Source organism: Oryx dammah, unplaced genomic scaffold (genome assembly GCF_014754425.2).
Source record: "Oryx dammah isolate SB20612 unplaced genomic scaffold, SCBI_Odam_1.1 HiC_scaffold_2, whole genome shotgun sequence".
In the NCBI taxonomy this organism is placed as follows: Eukaryota; Metazoa; Chordata; class Mammalia; order Artiodactyla; family Bovidae; genus Oryx; species Oryx dammah.
In genome coordinates this window covers 65657259-65666302 of record NW_024070186.1, presented here as the reverse complement: position 1 = coordinate 65666302, position 9044 = coordinate 65657259, and the positions used below count along the sequence as shown (strand labels likewise).

The 9044-nt window shown below is 36.0% G+C and overlaps 1 non-coding gene across 1 annotated transcript; it reads left to right on the top strand.

Moving 5' to 3' along the window:
- The first annotated feature begins 202 nt into the window (after positions 1 to 202).
- On the top strand, positions 203 to 309 carry LOC120860234. Its single transcript, XR_005720274.1, has one exon. It is a non-coding gene; the product is annotated as a U6 spliceosomal RNA (small nuclear RNA).
- Positions 310 to 9044: the final 8735 nt, after the last annotated feature.

Below are 9044 nucleotides of genomic sequence, written 5' to 3'. Positions count from 1 at the left end.
TGCATGGCTCCACTTGTATGTAGATTTATTCAATAAATATTTAGTATATAACCATGGTTGGTTGAATCCTGGGATACAGAACCTCAGATAAGGAGGGCCAGCTCTAAATTCATACATGGAATTTTGACTCTGCAGGTGGTGGGCAGCTCTAGTTCTCTTGGGTTGTTCAAGTGTAAACTGTAGTTTCAGAATGTTATTGTTGGTGCTCACTTCAGCAGCACATATACTAAAACTAGAATGATACAGAGAAGATTAGCATGGCCCCTGCACAAGGATGACATGCAAATTCGTGAAGTGTTCCATATTTTTAGGCTCGAAAGGGAGGGGATATATGTATACCTATGGCTAATTCACTTTGAGGTTTGACAGAAAACAACAAAATTCTGTAAAATAATTATCCTTCAATAAAAAAATAAAAAGATAAAAAATGTTATTTTTGGGAAACTGGGTAAAAGGTACATGGAAATTCTTTGTATTATTTCTTAAAATTGCAGGTGAGTCTATAACTATCTCAAAATATCATTTTGCTTAAGACCATAGTGTTGGTTCTTTCAGCCACTGACAAACTGTAAGGGAATCAAGAGGTGTAAGTATGAGTTTCTTAAAGTAAGACTCCCTCTGCATTATTCTAGAATTCCAGATGAAAGCCATTGATTAGTAAAGCAAATTTTCAGTGGTTGAATGATGATTTGATGATATTATTTGGTGAGAGGATCAAGGAATTCCCAAATTCTGTTTAGACAATCACTCCATATCCCCATTGAATTTCCACAGGAACTACCTACACACAGAAAACACAGGGCAAAGATACCATTTTACCCAGGGGCAAAATAGCTTAATACCTCCCAATCCTGAGCTCAGGTAAATTTAGGAAGGAGAATATAGATTAGGAGAAAGTCAAGTCACTCAGACTTGTCTGACTCTTTGCGACCCCATGGACTATAGCTTATCAGGGTCCTTCGTCCATGGGATTTTCCAGGCAAGAGTGCTATAGTGGAGGCTTACTAAAATGAGGCCTCTCTCTTAATCCTTATATTAGATTTTGAGATTATTATCATTTTAGTTAAACCCTAAAGCAATGATGGGCATACACAAGGAACTGTGAACCCGTGAAGAGAGGAGACAGGGAGAAGAAGGCATGACCTTGATCTTTAAATGAACAGTGATCCTGCTTCCAGTAAACATGAGTGATGTCTGGTTCAAGACTTGAATAGCCACCTAACATTAAGCCACACTGCTTTATTTAAAATAGATAACCAACAGTGACCTGCTGCATAGCACAGGGAATTCTGTTCCATATTTTTTGATAACTGTAATAGGAAAAGAATTTGAAAAAGAAAATATACATGTGTATGTGTAATTGAATCACTTTGCCGCACACCAGAAACTAACACAACAGTGTTACTCAACTATGCTCCAATATAAAATAAAAATTAAATAAATAAATAGCTACTTGACAATGGGGGAAAAACTAGGGCATAGGTCAGGTGAGAGTTCCTGTAAACTTGTTTGGTTCCTGACAATCACATTTGGAATAATTTGACCAGAATTTTCACTTATGATCAGACCATTTTGCATCAGTTAGACAAAATGATATAAGAAGGATTAAAAACTTCTAAGGCCTAATTACTCTTTCATTACTCGATTACTGTAGTGCGTACTTGTAATTCAGCACTTCTCCTCCTCCAAATGTCTTATCATCTGGGAGTATTACATCATACAGGGAGTAATCAAAATACTTAAAGCATCTGCATGGAAGAGCAGGGTACAGCAATATCATTCTTGAGCAGAGTTCAATGGAGCCGTTCAGGAACTCAGGCAATGTCTAGTGGTATTGATGCCAAAAACAGGTCAGACAGGCCTGGCAGGCCTAATAAGACAGGCCTAAGAGTTTATCTAGGCTGTGCTTTTCTCCTGTTTTCTCTGCCCATTCTGAAAACTGGTTAGGGTTAGGGTTAGGGTTAAGGTTAGGGCTAGGGTTAGGGGTTAGGGTTAGGGCTAGGGTTCCCAGCCCATAGTCGCTAGAATAATTTACTCTCTGAGCAGGTTAACCAGAGATGTTTCTGTTGTTTAGAAACGAGAACACTGAATGGTACTATTAAGTGCAGGAGAGGTAATGAATGTTCAGAGAATTTGAAATTAGTTATCTTGTCTATTTGGGCCTGAAAATAAACATAATCCTGCTGGGTTTCAGGAATATAATTCTTGCAGACTATAACTTGAAAGGATGGATTTTATAATTAAATTGTCAACTGTGTACTCCCCAAATAAATTGCCCTTTGAAAGCAAAGCTTTTAAATACTGAGTTGCTTCTGCTTTGGAACAGCAAAAATAGAATTCAAGAATGATGGAGTCCATTGACTATTTTTTAGGACAATGGGCAGCTTAAAAAAGAGAATGGCAAGCTCAAAAATCCTAAATTCTTAATGCATATTCTAAATCCCCATATTTTCTATGATCATATTACAGCTTTAGTTGCAGGCCTGCAGGAGCCAAGAATCAAATGCAAAATTTGAATCTATAGTTTGCCAAATTGTAACATCCATTGATTTCAGTTAATCATCAGATCTCTTTTGGGAAAATTAGAGCTTTGATTAGAGTAAAGCAGAAGTCTAAGAACTAGTGTTAGGCCAAAATAGGAAAGATTCAGAGTACCCTGTTCATCCTGACCCCCAAGCCCACAGGGCACCCCTCCTTGCTATCTGAGTCCTTCACCCTTGGTTGTGATTCTTTTTCCTTGCTTATAGATGCTGCAAGTCCTTAATCTAAATAAGTTATTTCTTCAAAAAAAAAAAAAACTTCATTGCTTATCTCTTACATTTTATTATTTCTAGTTTTTTAACTTTTAACTTTTATCTATTTATAGGCATGATAAGACATTCAATGTTCTGAGATAATTATTGTTAGTTCTAACAGCTGGAAATATTTAATCATATAGCTTGCTGACCAAAACCTGAACTCAATGAAAATACATACCAAATGAAGTTGAAATAAGATATCTTTCTTGAATTAAGATATTTTTCTTGCTATAATGAAATTCAAAGTTTCTATATTTAGAAATGCTAGAGAATATTTATCATTTGTGACCTACTCTTTTGTTTTGTTTGTTTTTACTATATACCCCCATGAAAGTCCATAAAAGGTGATAAGGTGCATGCCAAAGCTTTGAAAAGTGCTTTGATAGCCATTTTTCATTCTGTTTTTCACTTCAGTTTTTTTGTAAACATGATATATTCATGGGAGAATATAAAGTTGAAATGAGCTTCCTGATAGGAATCTGAGGCAAAGGAGCATGTTATGATGAGATGATGAAAGTGTTTGTGAAATTTAAAATGGTCATAGATTTTTGATAGTTGCTAACTGGTTATAGGGTTTCATAGAATCACAATATATGTACAGTATACTAAAGCTTGGTTTACTTAGGGTAGGACAGACTTGTGTTTGTACCAAGTACAAACACACACTCACATTAAATATATGCACAAATATATAATCCTCAACACTCAAAAAATGTATTTCTTTCCCAAATAACAATTATAAATGGTTCCATGATAGAGGATGAGGAAGGAGGACATAGATACTACAGAGCTGTTCAGTAATCCAGGATGATGGTGCCTCTGCCATCCTCAACATGCAGCTTTCATGGGGCATCCTGGGATACTCTGGAAGGGAGAAGAATATGAAGGAGTGAGAGGTTTTTATGAGCCAGATCTAGAAGTGGTAGACAACATTTAAAGTAACATTCAGTTGACTAGAATTCTGTCATGTGGCCACATGAAGTTGCAGGGAGCAAAACTATAAACTTGCTGTGGTCCAGAGGAGGAAAGGATGCCTATTTTGGTGAACAGCTAGCAGTTTTTTTGTTTTGTTTTTTGTTTTTTTAAATAAAAGCTATATGAGAGAAGCTAATGGAATCATAATGTTAGACTGTTGCAGCCATTCATCCCAATTCTCATATCTGAAATTGTCAAGCCCTGAATCTACTACACTTTGAGGGAGCCAGACTCATTGGGAAACATTCTGAAATCACATCAAATAAATGCTTGGTGAATATTTCTCTCATCATTTCTCAGAGATCAGTAACTATTTACAAGGGAAATGTACTATACTGGGAAATGGGAAATATCTAAATCTTTTTGAAAAAATTTTTTTAATTAATTAATTTTTTAAATTGGAGGATAATTGCTTTACAGAATTTTGTTGTTTTCTGTCAAACATCAACATGAATCAGCCATAGGTGTACAAATTATTGATCACCAACTGTGAACTAACAGAATACCTACCCCTGGGAGGTTGGTGGTTACAATTTTGTTTCTCCTCCACAGGTTTCAGAATATTGAGATGAGAATCACAAAAGATTGAGAGAATAATGGATATTAATCAGAGCTGAACTGTTGGGTGCCTCCTTTGTCACGAGAGTAAGCATACATAAGACAAAATTGCTCTATACTAAACTCTAGAATTCTTTTTTGAAATACAATATGAGAAAAAGAGAACTGTGGATATTGAACAACTAAGGGAGTAGATTGCAGCGAGCATTTGTTTTGGTCTTCCTAGCATCCAAACATCTTATTTGATTGGACCTCAAGAAAGTTTAATGTCAAGGCCCTTCTTTCCACAGTGTGAGACAGATGGGGCAGAGGGTCTCTTTTACAGTTTTCTACTACTTGTGGTGGGGCTATGTGACCTAGGCTCAGTCCATCAGATGCTCTATCATAGAATTTTGGATCTTGGGGGTTTGACATGAGACTCAGAGGAGACAAAAATTATTGACACTGTAGGGTATACAGATTAAGAGGTATGATGTGTACACATGAAATTCATATAATATTATAAATTGCTATTACCTCAATTAAAAAGTATGTATTCAGTGAGGATCTTTGGTATAGTTAAAAACCTGTGAGTTGAACTAAAGCTATTAGAGACTATTTCTGATATGATTTTGCTGTACATTTCTTTCTTCATTTTCTGACATTGGTTTCCCAATACTTCTGTCAATTCTGTGAATGCTAAAGTATTCCTTATATATGTTTCCTTTCTGTTTAAATTGGTCAGATATAGTTTTTGTTTCTTAGAAATACAAAGCCCCATTAAAAAACACCACCACCAAACAACACCACCACCAAAATGTTTACTCATTAGTCAGGATGAAAGGATCATTTGGAAAACGTTTCAGAAGAATGAATATTGCTAAAGAAAGTCTTTAGCAAATATGAATATTGCTTTCTTTAGCAATAATGTTAAAATTATAAAATTAATGTTAATATTATAAAAATCTGGTATAAAGATGATACATGAAGGAAAGCAAAGAAAAAAAATTGAGATTCTAGTTAATAAATTAAAGAAAGTGAATTAAAAACAATTCATTATTTTAACTTAACTCAAAATATCTTTGTATTTGCCTTTTTCCAGTCACCCTGCTAGATGTTTATTGTTATGATATTTTATATAATGGTCATGTAGTCATGATAACTACATGAGGTTCATGCTATCACTATTTTAAAGACAGGCAAATGATCATTTGATAGTTTTGTGACTTCTTATGGCTTTCTGGGTGATAATGGAATCAGGGGCATGATTCTAACCTTAGCTCAGAATCTGCCTTTTTTTAATTGAAATTTAATAAGACTCCCAAAATGAAATATTTTGCTGCATGATTAATGTGGCAGACTGATTGCATTAACTATCCCAATAGTAGTCTCTGTATGTGCTTTGAAATAAAATTTTTCAGCAACTTCCATCAAAATATGAAGTCTATTTCACATCCCTTAGATCAAGGATTAACTTATATATTTTCCTGATCCATAAAAATGTGGCAAAAATAACATTCATTAGCCATTTTAGTCAACTCACTAGTCATTTTAATTAAGTCATTAATCTTAACCAAACCTTAATCAAGAGAATTTGCACCTATCTCTTCTCCCTTGGATGGGGTGATCATCATTTGAACAAATCTGAGGCAAAAAAGAACAGCTAGAATATCCCCCAGCACCCTACCACCTAACCACAAATATATAAGTGAGTCCAGAATAGATCAGGCAAGTTCAGAGCACTTAGCCAACTCACAAATTCATGAGAAATAATGAGTGGTAGTTGTTTTAAGCCACTACGTTTTGGAGTGACTTCTTACCCGGTAATAGTTAACTAATACAAGCAGTAATACTTAGTATTCAAGAAGGCTTTAAAATATTATTATGCTTATTGAATCAACAAAGCAAGTTTATGGCCTCTGCATTCTGAATGTTGTGAATTAAATACGTTGACTCTATTACTCAAATACATTGAGTTTTGGCATTCTATGAAAAAACATGTTTCTGAAAGATTATAATTAATCAAAAATAATTGAAGTAGTGGAATTAGTTTAGCAGATTAAGATACTTTTATATTTCCAGTGATTAAATTTAAATATATATATAGACAGAGACAGAGAGAAAGAGAGAGTATAGGTCTTCTTGGGTCAGGAGCAAAAGAATTTATGCAGTCCATCTGACAACAGAAATATTAGGAAGTGGTAATATTTATTGAGTGCTTACCCTGAGCCAGCCTCTATGTAAGTACTTAGTCTTCATTCTCATTTTTAACCCTCAGTGACACCCAATCTGTATGTTCTACAGGGAATCCTTACATCCTCAGGGTCTAATTTGATTAAAGGTAAACCCACAAGCATGAGCCGTCACAACTCATCAGAATCAGTTTGCAGACTGCAATACACAAAACTGTTCTGGGGGTAGCAGCAGCAGCTGTGGCAACACCTGTGAAACTCAGTGAGCATCTAAGAATAGAATCAACAGGCTGAAATTTCTGTAGTGAATTTTGCATGGAGAAGGTAGTATGGAGATTTCTGGAGTCCATTAAAGGGGTTTCCAGTTTTCCTGAAAGCCTAAGGAATCAGCTTCAGGAAGGACATTCAATTGAGAGACTTCTTTCTAGTTCTGAGGAAACTGAACTACTGTTTAATGAAGTCCTAAGCTAAGACAAGTGGCCACTGGAGGAAACAGTTGTTTGGAAACAGAGCTTACCCTCTGTTCACGGTTGTCTTCTTCAGAACCATCTGGGGGATGTGTTTTAAAATGCAGATTGGTAAACTCAACACCCTGCAGCTTCTATTTAATATTCTGAGATTGAAATCAGGAATTTGTATTTGTAACAAGTATCCTCACTGAGCTTTACAGTTAAGTAAATTTGGGAAACACTGCTTGAGTGATGTAGGAGTTAGAACATCCAGATCTCCTGCAGCAGGCAGCAAGGGAGGGTATAACTAAGAAGCAGCAAAAACACAGGCAAAACTGAACAAATTAGAAAGAGGTGATTGTGTGAAACAAAGGACGAGTTTTTATAGTCCAAGGAGTACTTGAGAAACAACTGATCTCATACTTTTCGGTGTGACCTAAGTTAATGATTCATTCATTCATTCTTCATATACTGAGTCTTAATGTGGATCAGGCACTAATCTGGGTCTGTTATAAATTACCCCATTTCCAGTTGTGTCACAGACTAATAAGAGAAATAGATATGCAAACAGTAATTAAACCTCATAGTTTTGATGTTGTGATAGAAGTACAAACAAAATGAGAGGGAAGTAGAAAAAGGAATCATTAACTTTTGGGGGGAAAAGGAGAGGTCATGAAAGACGTTAGTGAAACTTAATCTTGAAGGATAAGTAAGAGTTGACCCATGGCATCTCAAGCAGAGGGAACAAGTATATGAAAAGCCATTTAAAGAATCAGACATTTTGACTGAAAGCTAATGAAACGCGTTATGGCTAGAGAGAAGAGTCCAGGGAGGAGAGGAGTGCAGAAACCAAGAAAATTAGGGTCAAGCAGTAAAAGTATCTCATATTCTTACTCTAAGAAATCTGGAAATTATCCAAACTTCTATGAAGATTCAATTCAGCCATCTAGGTATCTTTTTTTAACAGAAAAATAATTAACAGTTTTATTTTTAAAAACACTTTCTACATTTAATACAGCATATGTACCACATGGGCCTTTCCCATATGGTGGTGCTAGTGGTAAAGAACCTGCTTGCATATACAGGAGACAGAGGAGATAAGGGTTCAGTCTCCAAGTTGGGAAGATCCCCTGAAGGAAGGCATGGTAACCCACTCCAGTATTCTTTCCTGGAAAATCCTGTGGACAGAGGGCTACAGTCCATAGGGTCACAAAAATCAGACGCGACTGAAGTGACTTCGCATGCACGCCTGCGTGCACTATATGCTTTCAGTGTATGCTACAAATTGAACGCAACAAATGATATGTCAACACTCTAACCATCAACTTGATGGGGTTTGGCAGTGAGGTGTTCGACAGATAATTGGGTTTAGATGAGATTGTGGCCCCCAAGATAGGATGAGTGGCTTTATAAGAGAGACCAGAGCTCCTGTTTCTCTGCAAAGTGGGTACAAACTAATGAAGAAGGTGGTGCTCTCCAGGCCAGTGAAAAAGCTAACACCTGCCTAACCCTTTGATCTTGGACTACCCAGAACCATGAGAAATGAATATCTATTGTTTAAGCCAACCAGTTTATGGCTTGTTATGGCAAATCAAGCTAAAACAAGGTACAAATCCACTCTGTTTACATTTCTGTGTGTTGGAAAGATGTGCAGATAGATGGTAGGGTAGGGGAGAAGCCAGAGGAAGAATTCAGAAAGCCAAAGACTGCCTTGAACTTAGAAGTTAGGTTTAGAAGCCTATTTTTGCAGTCTATATGATTATAGGTTGTTGCAGCATTATATCAAGAGATTTGAAAGGTACTGTAATTTTCCATGCCTCAGCTTGTCTAATTCATAGCTAAACACTGTGACTTGAATGAGCTAAGGGTATATGTGAAAAATTAGGGTGCCACAGAAAGGGAATTGGGAAGTAAAACTGGGAAAATATGAATTAAAGTAGAAAAATATTGAATATAAATACCAATCAAATTAGGTAAATACATGTTAGGTGAACCAGATTGTCTTATGGTGAGGACCAATATAGCTGTGACACTCATCAGACTTTAGTTGTTGATCTTTCCACTATTTTCACTCTTACATGTACATTTGCATT